Below are 16,685 nucleotides of genomic sequence, written 5' to 3'. Positions count from 1 at the left end.
CTTTAGTTAGAAATTCAAGCTTCCCGCGAAGGCATCTGATTGGTGGACCCTAAACCTACTTCCGGGACGGCCAACCACAAGGTATTCTGGGAAGTGTAGTTTTTTGTGTGTGTTTTTTTTTTTTTTTTTTTTTTGGCTTGCCAGTCTGCGGTCGCCGGAAAGCGCTGCGGAAGACTGGGACAGACGCTACGCGGAAGAGATGTTGGGGGGACCCGTTTTCTCCCCATTACCGCACGCCCTCTTTCTCTGTCCACCTCTCTTTCTATGTGCATGTGTTTCCCGCCTTCCGTCTTTCAGTTTGTCTCTATTTTTCTCTTTTTTTGCCTCTTTTTCACCGTCCAGTCGTATTTCAGTCCTTCCACCTCTATGGCCTTCTCTGTCTTCTTTCTTCGCCACTGGCCGTGCCAAGCCCCACTGCGTTCCTGCCTCATCCCCACCTTTATCCCCAGTTCCAGCTCCAGTGTTGAGCAGAGTCTCCCTCCTGGCCCTCACCCCATTCTCAGCTGGACTGGAAGCTGAGAGTTCGAAAGCAGGGAATATATGGATGTCCCTGGTTCCAGGAACAAGCTAGGAAAAGAACCCAGGCTCTGACCTTACTCAGCTGCTCTCCCTGCAGGTGGGCAACGTGAACCACAAGTTGGGTGAGTTCCTGGCCAGGGCTGAAGTGGCCACAGAGGTTTAGGGACAGAGCTAGATATAATTGAACTGTTGGCCAGATATAATTGAACACTCCTGGCAGCTCTGGCCACGGCCACCTGCTCCCATCTGCACTATTCTTTCTCTGACCCAGTCATCCCAGAACCACCGGGAAATGGAGCTGCATCTTTCTCAGGAAGCACATGGTCATTCAAAAGGTATTAAGTGTCTACTATATGCCAGGCACTGTTCTAGACATTGAGTAACAAAAAGAGACAATTCTTCTTATCCTGGGGACCTTATACATCATGGGGGGCGGGGGGGGGGGAGAGAGATGGACAATAAACAAATAAGTAAATCACACAGTACACTAGGTGATAATACACATCATAAAGAAACATGAAGCAGAGAAGGGAAACTGAGAATTCTGGGAGAAAGAGGCATTGCAATTTTCAATAAGGTGAATGGTGAGACTTTACTGGAAATATGACATGTGAGTACATACCCGAAAGACGTGGCGGTGGGCATGTGGGTACCTGGGGAAAGAGCATTCCAGGCAGAGAAAACAGCAAGTGCAAAGGGCCTAGGGTGGGATGTCCCTGGAGTATGTGTGGAATAGCAAGGAGGCCAGGGTGGCTGGAACAGAGTGAACAAGGAAAGGGTGGGAGGAAATGGGGTCAGAAAAGAGAGGAAAGGGGCCATATTATTTAGGATCTTGGGGGCTAGTGTAGGACTTCTACTTTTCCTCCTAGTGAGATAAAAGCCATGGGAGGTTTCTGAGCAGACTGATGTGAGCCGACTCAGGTTTTAACAAGATCCCTTTGGGTGGGGGTGGGGGTGGCTAGAGAGTCAACAAGGAGCCTAGGGAGAGGGTGACTGAAGTAATCCAGGAAGAAGATGATGGTGACTGTGGAGGCAGATAGGAGTAGTCAAACACTGATAGAACATGAAGGGAGCACTGTTAGCATTGACTGGCGGACTGGGTGTGGGGAGTGAAAGAGAAACAAAAGTCAGGGATGACTCCAACTTACATGAAACTCTTAGCGCCAAAGTTTGGTTCCAGTTAAGATTAGAAATTCAGAATCAGGCTAAGGCTAAGCTTAAGGATCAGTAGCAATCAGTATTGGTGGATGGAGTTTGGTTTGGGGTTGAAGACAGGGTTAAGATTCAGGGTACAGGATGGGGCACCTGGGTGGCTCAGTCGGTTGATTTGACTGACTCTTGATTTCAGCTTAAGTCAAGATCCCAGGGTCGTGGGATGAAGCCCTGAGTGGGGCTCTGTGCTGGGCATGAAGCCTGCTTAAGATTCTCTCTCCCTCTCCCTTCTCTCTCTCTCTCTCTCTCTCTCTCTCTCTCTCTCTCTCGTTGAAAGAAAAAATTCAGGTAAAGGTGACAACCAGCCTAGTGTTTGGGTTATGGCTATGGTTGGGGTTAGGGCTGAGTACACAGGACCTGGGTAAAGACTGGGTATAGAGTTAAGACAGCTAGAATCAAAATCAAGGCTAGGATTGTAGCTAAAATCAGGGCTGGATTTGGATCTAGGGCTGGATTGGGACTGACACAGAGATCAAGGTCAGCGTGAATCTCTGCTTAGGACCAGGATTAAGGTTCAGACTTGTGATATAAGTGGGTCATAATCATCAGACTTACTTAAGAGTAGTATCAGGGCCAAGGTCATTAGAGAGAGAATTAGGCCAAGACAGTGTTGGGTTCAAGGACAGATTCAAATTTGGGTTTATACCAGAAACAGAGCTAGGGATTTACCTGAGGTCAGAGTCAGGTTAGGTCAAAGGTAGAATTGAGACTAAGATTGGGGTAAGATTACCTTTAAATGTTCACTCAGCTTTTGGCAGGATGTGAGTTGGGTCCTAATATGAGAAGACATTGTCCTACCATTGGAGATGGATATGTGAATTGAAGATTCAGGAATTTTAATGTTGGGGTCTTGTCAGCTTTCTGTATGAGAAGGTAGGTTGGGCATGGTAGGTAGTAAGGTAACTTTAGCTGCTGTAACAAATAAACCCTGACATCTCAATGGCTTAGGACAACAGCAGGTTAGCTCCTGCTCACACAACAGTACAATGTGGGCTCAAAGTAGATGTCCATTTATAGGCTCCACCATCACCAATGCGTGCTGCCCAAGGAAGGGGAAGGGGAAGGTGGAGAAGCCTTCCTAACTTCTTTCTGTCACCTCTGCTAATCTTCTATCTGCGAACACTAATCACTTGCCCCTTACCAGTGATACAGAAGAGGACCCTGGGAGGAGTAGAGTGGAGTAACAGCCCTAGAATTGATGGGGAGAAATATGCGTGGACAGCCTTCAGCCCTGGTGTTGGAGGGCTGAGAAGGGGCATGGCCAAAAATCCAGGTAGATGGCAGAGACTGAGAAGGCAGAGAAACTCAGTGTCGGAGAGAAACAGACAGAGACCCCAGAGAGGAGGGGAGAAGTCAGAGAGAGGGACAAGAGACGCAGAGAAAGGACAGAGACACACAAGAGAGGCAGAGCCAGAGAGATGGGGGATAGAAACCCAGAGAGAGCAGGACGGACGTATCATGAGGGGGTGAGTAGAGACCCAGAGAAAGAGAAGAAGAGAAGCGAAAATACAGAAATCCAGGGAAGGTGGCTGGGGGAAGACCCCAGAAGCCCCCTCCTCACCTTCCCTGGACCTACCTTTCACTCCTCTCTTCACTCAGCGACGAATGACCCCCCCACTCTGGGTCCTTCCAAGTGATACCGATATGTAGTTCATTTGTTGATTTTAGTAAATGAACTGTCATTTCCCTTTCTTTCCTTTCCTTTCCTTTTTTTTTTTTTTTTTAAAGTTTTGCATCTTAGAGGCAGGAGGGAGTCTGCCCAATTCTGACCACCCCCCTTTAAAAACAAAACAAAACAATCATAACGCTTTCCTCTCTTGCTATAGATTCCAGAGATTGGGTGGAACTTTGAGGATGAAGGTAGAAAACAAGCGGCCTTTGGTGAGGGGTATCCCCACATCACCCCAGGTGCCTTTGGCTCTTTTCTCCCCACCGGAAGATTGATCCCTGGAGACGTTTTTCAAATACAGATCACTTGCGGACCAAGAGGGGGTGGGCAGAGGTCTCTGGGTCGGCTTCTGCCTACCCCGCGAGGCCCAGAGATTCATGTGTCCGTAGAGCAAGATGTACTTCGCCAACCTCCCATGGCAAGACCTTTTTGCGGGCAAATAAAGTCTCCAGGACCCACACCCTTCCACAATCTAGTGACTGCTCCAGGCCAGGTGCTAGAAGGGGGGCGGTGCTGGAGTCGGTGGGGGAGAAGGCGTGGCTAGAGCGGGAAGAGAGGGGGGCGTGGTGTGCTGTGGGAGGACTTCGGCACACCCAGCCGTGGAATTGACGGATGGGCGTGGCTTAATGGCCTCACGCCTGGGATTGGAGGGCTGAGGCGTGACCACATAATGTTGGGCGTGGCTAAGGAAAGCAGGCTTCCGGGAGAGGGAAGGTAGCTGTCGCTGTTTAGCCCTGGGATTGGAGGGCTGGGGAGAGGGCGTGGTTCCGGAACCCGGGCCTGCGCGGGCGTCTGACAGTGGATGCCAGGGTTAACCTTGTAACTAGCCCTGGGGACAGAAGATGCGGAAAGTATCGACGCAGGTCCTCCAAGCGCTCAGGAGTACACGGGTTGGCAAACATAACACCCGGAGGAGGCACAGTGAAGTTGATGGAATGTCACCCAGCAGACACTGTGGAATGACGCACTAGATCGAATAGGCTGCCCTTGAGGAGCCCCTTGCCACGGGCTGGGTGACCCCCGACATGCTCCATCTCCTTGAATCCTCCCTCACAAAGCCTTATGAGGTGGAAGCTGTGATTGCCTCCATTCTACAGACAAGGAAAAGGAGACACAGAGACGCTAAGTAATTTGCCCGAAATCGTCCAGCTAGTGAGCCGTGAGCAAGAGTTGAAGCCATGCCACCTTCCCGAGCCTATGCTCTCCTTTACTAAAGCTCAAATACTCCCACGGACCCCAGGGGCAGACACAAGGTAACAAGCAACAAACGCACACAACGCACACCCTGACTGGATCCTCTCCCCGTGCCCACCTTGCCAGCTGTGGAACTCCACAACCCAGCCTCCCCGCCTCCCAAGCCTGGGGTCCTCACCTGACCCAGCAATGACAATCCTTGCTTTATTTACCCAGCTTTCTTGGCGCGGCTGGGGTCAAATAACCAAAGTTGCTAGCCACTGAGCCTGAGACCCTTGGAAAGACCTAGCATGGATTTCAGAGTGTCTTTGCCCCCTAAGCTTGAGTTAACTTGGAGGGAGTCCTGGCCTAACAGCTAAGAAGAGAGACTCCGGGTTTGTCACCCTTCCTTTGTCATTGGCTACCTGTGGGATCATGGAAAAGGCAGCCCTCTCTCGTTCTCTCTTTCCCATCTATACCATGGGGGATCATCGAGGACCTTCCGTCTTGGATTGTGGCAAAGATTGTGCTATCCGTTTATAAAGTACTTAGAACACAGCCTGACACAGACTAAGGGCTCTGTAGGTGCTAGTTATTAGTAGATGTGAGTCTCCACTTCTCTGTCCAAGGGGTGCGACAAACCAGATAGTCTGAACCTGAGCATTCATTGAACCCCCGAAATTGCACACAAAATTGCATGTGTTTACATACAACTTTTATTAGATTCCCCAGTGGGTCCCCAAAATGGTAAGAGAAGTCCACAGGAAGGCACAAAAAGATGTCTTTCTCTATAGCAAGGGACCCCCAATCATATCACCCTGTCCTGACACCAGGCTTCCCATGTAAAATCCACACTACCCATCCCGGTCTGCAGCGTCCCACTCCACTGGCCAACCCATCAGCCTGACCTTGAGGGGACTCGGATTCAGCCTTGCTGGCTCTCCTTGCCACCCCCCCCACCCCCCATCCCTGGCCCTCTCTCTGCTCATCAAACACACCAAATTCTGTCTGGCCTCAGGGACTTTTTACATTTGCTTTTCCTCTTCTTTCCAACTCAGCTTCCTACCTAAAATAGCCACACAACTCACCTCACCCCTCCCCAGAGTCTCTCATGAATATCCCCTTTTAGCGCCTAAGGCTCTTCATTCATTGCTTCCAACATGACTTTATAAAGCGGACGTGTCAGGTGCTCTTTCAGGCAACAGACACAGCAGTAAACAAGACAAAGTCGCTGCCTTCACGGGGGGCTGACCCTCTGAACCTCTTAACTGTTTATTTGCTGGTCTATTGTCTTCCTCCACCACCCCACCCCCAAATAAAATGTTTACTCCCTGAGAACCAGAAGCATTCCTGTCTCCTGCTCTCTAACACACTTTTTTTAAATGTTAAAATGTATCCTAAACAGGATCTGCATACAGTCTCCACGTGTGTTCCAGACATTCCTTGGTAATTACAAAGGGGGGGGAAGGTATTTATACAGTGGTGAGATCATCCGTCTCATCTGACTCTGTACTGACACCGTGGGAACCTGCTTGGGAGTCTCTCTCTGCCCCCCCCCCCCACTTGCATTCTCTCTCTTGCTCTCTCTCTCTCAAAAATAATAAACAAACTTTAAAAATATATGTATACATATGCTTGAATTTCAAATTTGAACGTGCGAAGTTTGAACACTTGAACTTTGAATGTTGGATAGTATTAAGAAATTATGATTAATATTTAGACATCCTATTGTGTGGCTGTACGTCAAAAACAATCGTATTTAGAGCCGCATACTCTAGTGTGAGTAGTCGAAATGATCTCATGGCTGGGATTTATTTCAAATAATCTAGCAGATGTTGGAACAGAGATGAAACGAGACCGGCCATGTGGCAATAACAGCGGAGCCTGGGTGACAGGTATGTGAGGCTTCAGTAAACCATTTGTGTACGTATTAATCTGCTCAGGCTGAGATAACAAAACTCCCTAGACTGGGTAGATTAGATCACATACATCTATTTTCTCCTAGTTCTGCAAGTCCAAGAACAGGGTTCTCGCCGTGTCCTCGCACAGACTTCCCTTCGTGCTGGTGGAGAGGGAGAAAGAAACAGAGAGAGAGTGCGCGCTGGTGTTCCTTCCTCTCTAAGGACACCACTTTCAACAGATTGGGGTCCCACTCTTATGTTCTCCCTTAACCGTAATCACCTCCCCCAAGACCCCATCTCCAAATACCATCCCCCTGATGGTTAGGGCTTCACCATATGAGTAGGACGGGAAGGGAACCACAGTTCAGTCCATAACAGCGTGTGTTTGAAATTTTCCATGATAAGAAGTTCTTCAGGAGAATTCTCAAATGCCAGTGTGCATCAGAATCGCCCAGAGTGCTGGTTTATTTTTTTTTTTCAACGTTTATTTATTTTTTATTTTTTTGGGACAGAGAGAGACAGAGCATGAACGGGGGAGGGGCAGAGAGAGAGGGAGACACAGAATCGGAAGCAGGCTCCAGGCTCCGAGGCGTCAGCCCAGAGCCGACGGGGGGCTCGAACTCACGCGAGATCACTCGAGATCTCGCGAGATCGTGAACTCCCGGGCCGCGAGATCGTGACCTGGCTGAAGTCGGACGCTTAACCGACTGCGCCACCCAGGCGCCCCCAGAGTGCTGGTTTAAAATGCGGCTACTGGGGGGGGGGGGGGGGGGAGTGCCTGGCTAGCGCAGCTGGTAGAGCTTGTGTGTGACTCTTGATTTCAGCGTCGTGAGTTCCATCCCCATGTTGGGTGTGGAGCCTACTTAAAAACATAAAATGAAAGCTAAAGTGCAGCTACTCAGAGACTCATCCTCAGAAACATCTGATTCTCTGGTGTGGGGCCCAGAGGCTGCCCGTTTAACGAGCTCCCCAAGCTCTTCTGATGACCCTTGGACCATCATCACCCTACTTCACTCCCAACCTCGGAAAAATAGTGCCAAGTACAGAAATCCAGGAGTTAGGGTGCAACGCAGTCCCTCTGAGTGCAAGAGGTCAGTGGACTCTGGGGAGTGAGTCCCAGCCATGCTTCATGTCAACCTCCACTGTTAATTCAAACACATTCCAGCCATCCTGTCATTTCATGCATATATTCCAAGAGGTATCTTTAAAAACAAGGGCTTTTTAGAGGCACCTGGCTGGTTCACTCAGAAGAGCATATGGCTCTTGGTGTTGAGGTCATGAGTTCAAGGCCCATGTTGGGTGTAGAGATTACTGAAATAAATTAAAAAAAAAAAAAAATATATATATATATATATATATATAAGGGCGTTTAAAAACATCACTAAAATACAATTATCACATCTATTTTAAAAATTTTTTAAAAATGTTTATTTATTCTCTAGATAAAGAGACAGAGTGAGAGTGGGGGAGGGGCAGAGAGCGAGAGACAAAGAATCCCGAGCAGGCTCCAGCCTCTGAGCTGTCAGCGCAGAACCTGACATGGGGCTCGAACTCACAAACCACGAGATCATGACCTGAGCCAAAGTCGGACGTTTAACTGACTGAGCCACCCAGGCGCCCCACACCTAAATTTTTTTTTAGAATAATTCCTAACATCACTTAAAACTCCTATGTCACCCAGTGTGTTTGAACATATGACAGGAGTTTTTACTCTTATGGTGAGGATTCCATGGTGGGAAATTAAGCCAACAACAACAGATGGCAATTATTCAATCTCATGAAAACAAAAAGTTAGCAGAGAAAATAAATGTAATCATAGCACACTATAAGGCTCAGCTGGGGACAGGACTTTACTTAGTCATAATAATACAGATATGAATATTGATCTAATAATAAATTGCAAAGCGATTCTACAGTGAGGAAGGAGAGGGGACGTGAAGTCAATAGATAATGTGAAATAGAAACATAAGAAGTAGAGATTTAAACATGTTATCCAGAATCCTGGAAGTAAAATACCAAAAGAAACAGTTACAAGATTTCAAAGTGGTGGGGCGCCTGGGTGGCTCAGTCAGTTAAGCTTCTGACTTAGGCTCAGGTCTTGATCTCTCGGTTTGTGACTTTGAGCCCTGCCTGGGGCTCTGTGCTGACCGCTCAGAGCCTGGAGCCTGCTTCGGATTCTGTGTCTCCCTCTCTCTCTGCCCCTCCCTTGCTCACACTCTGTCTCTCTCTCTAAAAAAAAAAAAAAAAAAAAAAAGGTTTCAAAGTGGTTTGATAAAAATAAAAATTAAATAAATTAAAAAAAAAAAAAAGAATTGACATTAAATGCACTAGGGGTCCTTATCATGGAGTGTCCATAGTCTCAGAAGGGTGGCGGTTCTTGGGCCATAGGGTTTTGTGTTTGTGTATGTTTTGTTCAAAGAAGTGGGGTGCTGGGGTGGTGCCTGGGTGGCTCAGTCAGTTAAACAACAGACTCTTGGTTTCTGCTCAGATCATGATCTCATGGTAGTGAGATCAAGCCCTGAGTCAGGCTCCACACTCAGCTTGGGTCTGGAGATGAGGCAGTGGGGGGAAGGTGGAGGCAGAGCCACTAGGATTTATAAAGAGCCTAGCACAAGTTCAGGGAGCTCTCATCACCCCCCCACTCCCCCACCCCCACTGCCAAAGGAAACTCAGGACCCCCCAGGGAAAGCCAGACTATTGTCCCCAAAGGAAACAGAGGGCACGTTCCATTGGAGTCCTTTCAGCAGCTGAATGAGGAGGCTATTTACAAAGGTATAGCCAACCCCCAAGAGGACGGTGCAATACCCTGGGTCGGGTAACCTTGGGCAGCCGTGACCACCCCAGGCTGGGAGCTGTGAGGAGGGGGAATGCGACCAGGACCCAGAGATAGGGAAGGGTCTTCGAGGGGCTCGGGCAAGAGCTGATGCCTTGACCTGTCTCTCCCTTCAATTCCTCCCTTGTCTTGGAGGGAGAGGGGAGGCAGGCATTGGCAAAACCCGACGGGAAGGGGAAGCGGGATCCCACTGATGCACCCCGATCAGAGGTGGCAGAAGTGGATCTGACAGGGGCAAATGGAAATTGACCACAGCAGGGGGAGCTGAGGGACAGACCAGTGAGTCAGATTCTGCAGCACAACTGAAAGGGAGGATGGTGATAGCCAGGCCCTTGGCTACGGGGAACCTCCCCCCTGCCTCCCCTTACAGACGCCCGGATCTCTTCCCCCGTCCTCTCCAAGTGTTTCTCCTCACCACCCGCGTTCCTCCTCCTTCAGAAATGCTTCCCTGGGGAGGAAGGTGGTTCCTGGAAATAGCGAAGGAGCCACACTGGACCAGAGAATACAAATGAGTCATCAGCATGAGAAAAGACACTCACCTGAGGGACCTTGGACGGGGGAATGAAACCAGCAACGATCTTTAGAAAAGATTGCAACCTGGAGAAGTCGTGGTCTGGCCATCGTCTGAAAGCCAATATGTTGGAAAGTTTAGGTTTTTTTCTGCTTCCGGTAATGGCAGGCTGAGTTATTTGCCTCAAGGGAAACGCTGGCAAGTATAACGTTTAAATCTCAGAAGCCCCGAGGAGAAAACAGTTTAACACTTTGTTACAACACCAATCAGGCAATTACCACATGACCCAGCAAGTTACCTTCTGGGCAGCTTCCCGGAGAAATGAAAATATACGTTCGGACGGGCAACTGGTACATGAATGGTCATGCATGGCAGCTTTGTACAGATGGTCAAAAATCAAAACCGATTCAGATGCCTTTCGGTAGGCGAACGGTTTTGAAGGCACCGGGGTTCGCCCATGCCCCGGACCACAACTCCGCAACAAGACGGAACGAACCACTGGCACATTCAACAACGTGGATGAATTTCCAGAGAATTACGCTGTGTGAAAAAAGCCAATCTCTCGGGGCGCCTGGGTGGCTCAGTCGGTTAAGCGGCCGACTTCGGCTCAGGTCATGATCTCGCGGTTCGTGGGTTCGAGCCCCGCGTCGGGCTCTGTGCTGACAGCTCAGAGCCTGGAGCCTGTTTCCGATTCTGTGTCTCCCTCTCTCTCTGCCCCTCCCCCGTTCATGCTCTGTCTCTCTCTGTCCCAAAAATAAATAAACGTTGAAAAAAAAATTTAAAAATAAATAAATAAAAACATTAAAAAAAAAACCTGCATAGAACTAAACGCTCACACACACACACAGATGAATTCAACGAAATGCAAACTCCCCAGATAAGATCAGCAGATTGTATCAACATCTACATCGCAGTTGTGGTATTACATTATGGCTTTGTAAAATATTATTAGTCAGGCAAACTGAGTTAACAGCGTGCAGGATTTCTATTATTTCTTACGACTGAAGGTGACTCCACAGTTTATCTCAAAATAGAAAGTTTTATTAACAGCATTCACGAGATGAAAACACAGACGGGATATAAACCTACTAGAGTTTGCAGTAGAAACAGATGCGGGAAGAATTTACAGAAGGTGTTGTAACCTAAGGGTGTTTTCCTGGAGGACACAGTTGGGTTTCCTATCGTGGCCCCCCAGGGTCAAAGGCCCATCGTCTGGCCAAGACAGGAAGTAGACTGGAAGGCACCCCCACATTAACCTGAGACCCCAAAGTGCTTTTCCGAGTTAGGGCAAAAGCCAGATCTAAACCTGTCCCTGCCCCGACTCCAGGAGCAACCGCCTTGACACAGCAGAAGAGGAGAATGACATTTTCAAAAGTCCTTTACAGAGGTGCCTGGGTGGCTCCGTCAGCTAAGTGTCCGGATTGATCTCAGCTCAGGTCCTGATCTCAGGGTTCCTGGGATCAAGCCCCACATCGGGCGCTGGGCTGACAGCACAGAACCTACTTGGGGTTCTCTGTCTCCCTCTCTCCCTGCCCCCCCCACCCTGCTCAAAATCAATAAATATTTTAAAAACCTTTTAAGTTTATTTATTTATTTTGAGAGAGAGAGAGGGAGAAAGCACGAGCAGGGGAGGACCAGAGAGAGAAAGAGAGAATTCCAAGCAGTCTCTGTACTGCTCAGAGGCCGATACGGGGGCTCGAACCCACGAACAGAGAGATCGTGACCCGAGCTGAAGTCAGACGTTCAACGGACTGAGCCACCCAGGCGCCCCTCAAAATAAATAAGCAGTTTTTTAAAAATCCCTTAGAAGTTGTGACCTCAGAATGACTCAGGGACAGGGATGCCTGGCTGGCTCAGTTGGAAAAGCATGCGACTCTTGGTCTCAGGGTCATGAGTTTGAATCCCACGTGAGATAGAAAGACTAAATAAATAAACCTTAAAAAAAAAAAAAAAAGAATGACTCAGGAACAAATTGACACCCCTGGGACAGAGATCTGGGTGAGCCAAGGAACATCAAGGCAGAACTGGGTCTAAGGTGGCTCTGATTGGAAGTGTTGCCCCAGAGCCTGGCCAAAGCAAACACAGCCTCCGGTGGTGGCACATCGGTGTTGGGACTAGGGGAAGTCCCACAAATCAGTAATCATCAGTCAGAAATAATCAGGTCACAAGGAAATACTACAACATCAAGAGCCAAGAGAACAGAACAGGTGAACTCAGACTACAGGTTCTAGAATGATTAGACACTGATTTTAAAAGTTATGCTTATTACCATGTTGGAATGAGGGCACGCATGCTTGAGAATATCTGCCAATAATTAGGAAACGATCGAAAGTGACACTGTTTTCTGAAAGAGAACCAAAAAACCAGAAATGAAACAGAGGAGCAATGAAATTTAAAAATCAACAGGTGTGGGGCGCCTGGGTGGTTCCGTTGGTTGAGCATCTGACTTCAGCTCAGGTCATGATCTCCTGGTTCTTGAGTGAGAGCCCCGACGCGGGGCTCGAACTCACGGACCGTGAGATCATGGCCTGAGCCACCCAGGCGCCCCTCTTGTGTCTCTTTCTATGTCCTCATCTCTTCTTCTTCTTCTAGGACATCAGTCATATTGGGTTAAGGCCCATCCTAGCAACCTGGTTTTCACTGGATCACCTCTTTAAAGGCCCTATCTCCTGATACAGTCACGTTCTGAAGTCACATAGTGAGAGTCAGACTCAGCGTCAGTCACATACTGAGAGTCAGGGCTTCACTATATGAATTTCGAGGGAACACAAATCCGTCCATAACCTAGGTAACCTAAAAAAGATTTTCAGACTACAAAATGAGTTCATGAGAGATGAGAGAGATGAGAGTGTTCATCACCACCAGACCATCATTAGGGAAAATTATGTCGGATATACTTTGGGCAGAATGCAACACCATCCCAGGGAGAAGGTCTGAGAATGTAAAAAAAAAAAATTAAAAAATAAAATAGAATAGTAATGTTGGGGTGCCTACTGGCTCAGTGAGTGGAGCATGATCTTGGGGTTGTGCGTTTGAGCCCCATATTGGGTGGGGAGATTACTTAAAAACAGAATCTTAACTGAACTGAAAATAGCAGACAATAGTAATTCATACCCTGGGAACAAATGAAGGGAAGGTAAAGTGTTCTCAGGTCCTTGTATTATCCAGAAGCGGACGAAAGCGTAAATAGTGATTTCAATATGTTAACTATGCATTTGTAATTTCCGGGATGCCCCGTGAAGGAACAGAAACGGGGCACCTGCGTGGCTCAGTTGCCTTCTGCTCAGAACCCCACCCTCCCACTCTCCCTCTCAATCCACCCAAACCATGATGTCCCTTGAATACCTCCGTCATGCCCTGACCTCAGGGCCTTTGCACCGGCTGCTCCCTCTGAAGACATTCTTCCCCCACGTATCTCTAAGACTCCCTCTCTCACCCCCTTTAAGTCTCTTCTCTAATGTTACCTCCTCCAAAAGATCTTTCCTGGCCGTTCTCTACCTGTATCCCACACCTTTTTTTTTTTTTTCTCTATAGCACACAGCCTTACCCAATACACTATCTATCATCTATCTTATTTGTTTGTTACCTGTAGAAAATTCCAGCTCCATGAAGGCAGGGGATTTCTGGATATTTTGCTCATCGCTGTATCTTTAGCAACTAGAACTGTGCTGACAGTTCAGAGCCTAGAGCCTGCTTTGGATTCTGTGTCTCCCTCGCTCCCTGCCTCCTCACCACTCGTGCTCTCTCTCTCTCAAATGCAAATAAACATTAAAAACATTAAAAAAAAAAAAAAACCAGTCCCATAGTAGGGGGTCTGCAATGGTCTCCCTTTTTGTTAAACAGGGGAGACAGAAGTCCGGAGAGGTGACATGACTCCCTCAAAAGCACACAGCTGTGAGTGGCAATGCCCAGGCATTCTGGCTGCAGTGACCACACTCCCAATCACCAGGCGACATCACGTATTTTTCTTTTATACATATGTAAAAAAAAATTTTTTTTAGCATTTATTTATTTTTGAGAGACAGAGAGACAAAGCATGATCAGGGGAAGAGCAGAGAAAAAGGAAGACGAGAAAGAGGGAGACAGAGAATCGGAAGCAGCCTCCAGGCTCGGAGCTGTCAGCCCAGAGCCCAACGCGGGGCTCAAACTCACAGACCGTGAGATCATGACCTGAGCCGAAGTCGGACGCTTAACTGACTGAGCCACGCAGGCATCCCCGTAGCATATTGTTCTTATGTTCTGTCTCCTGTGTCCATCTTTCTCTCCAAGAGTCTCTCTTTAACTTCCCTTGTGTTGGTCTCTGCACAAGTACACCCCTCGGGTCCCCCTGGGAATCCCTGCTGCCTCTCTGTGTCTCCCCCACTTTCTTGGGGTCCCCCTCCTCCTGACTCACGCGGGCCCCGCCCCGTCCTTCTCTGAACTTCCCAGGAGCTGTTTTCCCACCAGGCACCAGGTTGAGGGGGAAACTCACGAGTAAACAGGGCAGCCTTGGAGTCTGGTCCACTGAGAGTGGAGTGGCCATGGTGGGAGTGGAGGCTGGGCTCGAGTAAACACCATGGCTGATGAATTTCTCATCAGTATCATCTCTGACTTTCCCTCAATACACAGCTCTGACCACTCCATGGAAGAAGGCTTGTCTGAAGAGGGATGTCCTTCAATTACTGATCCAGTAAAACACCACTGGGAGGGGGAGGCAGGGTAGCCATGTGCTAATAACAGTGTCCTAGAAAAAAACGACCCTGGGGGCGGGGCGGGGCCGGAGGGGGGAATAATAAGGTAAAAAAAAAAAAAAAAAAAAAAAAGACTCGAAAGCAAGGGAATCTGAGAGTCTCCAAATGGTAGGTGCGATTATTAAGGGGAGTTCATGGAACCTCCAAACCCCCACTTCTCCATAGTCAGCCTCACACATGCTGCAGATGTCATGGCTGCCGGGACTGGCACCGTGTCCCTACGTCTCCGTCCTGCAACGCACAGGGACTCCTATACCTGCTGGAGCGAAAGCTCCCAGCTGTGACTTTGTGGAAAGCACTTAGCACAGAGACCCCCACACTCGTCCTGGTCCCTCCCTCCAGGAGCCTTGTTCTTCCACATGGCAGATTCTGGTCTCTTCCGCCTCAAGAGGGTCCATCGATGGCCGGCAGGTCTCTTGTGTTCTCCCTGTGAAAATCTATGTGGCTCAGCTACCCCCAACCTTCCCAGTTTTCCACTGCAGAATGCAGAATGTCCCTACACCCGGGAAGTCCCTTTTCTGCTCCTCTCCTAACCACTTTTGCAGACTTTCAGGGGAGTGGGTGGATGTCCTGAGTTCAGCTCCAGCCCCCACCCCATACTATCCATATAACCTTGGACAAGCCCCTCGGCCCCTCTGAGCCTCCCACTGCTTATCTGTAAAATGGGGCCACCTTATAGGGCCTGGGGAGGATTCAAGAACACACGTAGCCCATCATGCTGACCCAAAGGAGATGCTCCGTAAATAAGTGCCCTTAAAATCATTGCCTTCTCTGCGTCTTAATTAACCTAGCTAACGTTTTTGGTTGGTTGGTTGCTTTTTTAGAGAGTGAGAGACAGTGCGAGTGCTGGGGAGAGGGAGAGGGAGAATCGGAAGCAGGCTCCACACCCAGCGAGAAGTCCTCCGTGGAGCCAGACACGACAGGGGCAGGTGGCAGAACCATACGCGGAACCTGATGTGGGGCTCAATCTCACGAATCAAGAGTCAGATGCCAACCTGACCCAGCCACCCAGGCACCTCTCTAGCTAACATTTAATAAACATATCCAGGGGCGCCTGGGTGGCTCAGTCAGTTAAGCCTCCGACTCCGACTCGGGTCGCGATCTCCTCAGGTCATGAGTTCGAGCCCCGCGTCGGGCTCTGTGTGGACAGCTCGGAGCCTGGAGCTGGCTTCAGATTCTATCTCCCTCTCTCTCTCTCTCTCTCTCTGCTCCTCCCCCCCCCCCCCAGCCCTCTGACTGTCTCTCTCTTTCTCAAAAATAAAAATGAACATTTAAAAAATGGTATCTTGGGGCGCCTGGGTGGCTCAGTCGGTTGAGCATCCGACTTCGGCTCAGGTCATGATCTCACGGTCCGTGAGTTTGAGCCCCGCGTCGGGCTCTGTGCTGACAGCTCAGAGCCTGGAGCTTGCTTCAGATTCTGTGTCTCCCTCTCTCTCCGACCCTCCCCCGTTCATGCTCTGTCTCTCTCTGTCTCAAAAATAAACATTAAAAAAAAAATGGTATCTTTCGATAAATAAATAAATAAAACCCATCTCATCAGGCGGATACTAGCATCTCTGTGTAGACATCCATGAATGAGACAGGAATAAACTGTGTGTTGTCTGGACAGTTGCCACCATTAGGCTGGATGGTGGGGCTTCTAGAAATAGTGAACAACTCTGGAAAACAATACACGCGGTAATTGCGTTCCCAGAAAAGTCAGTGTATCTGAAAATATCGTGGAAGTGCTGGCGTTTATACGCAAAAAACCTAGCCTAGCTAGGTTCTAGGCTTAGATCATCATAAATGGCTTTTTCTACACATGTGGGTGTCCAGTAACACACTGGACAGTTCAATGGGGCCCAAAACAGGTCTTGGTCATGTGGATTGTTGAGCTATCCAGCATTCTCTGCTCACTAATTCCAGTCACACTTCCTTTTTTTTTTTTTTTTTTAACGTTTATTTATTTTTGAGAGAGAGAAAGAGACAGAGTGCGAGCACGGGAGGGGCCGAGAGAGAGGGAGACACAGAATCCGAAGCAGGCTCCGGGCTCCGAGCTGTCAGCACAGAGCCCAACGCGGGGCTCGAACTCACAAACTTCGAGATCGTAGCCTGAGCCGAAGCCAGCCGCTTAACCGACTGAGCCACCCAGGCGCCC

The sequence above is a fragment of the Prionailurus viverrinus genome, chromosome E2 (genome assembly GCF_022837055.1).
Source record: "Prionailurus viverrinus isolate Anna chromosome E2, UM_Priviv_1.0, whole genome shotgun sequence".
NCBI classification, from domain to species: Eukaryota; Metazoa; Chordata; class Mammalia; order Carnivora; family Felidae; genus Prionailurus; species Prionailurus viverrinus.
This window is presented reverse-complemented; position numbering follows the sequence as displayed.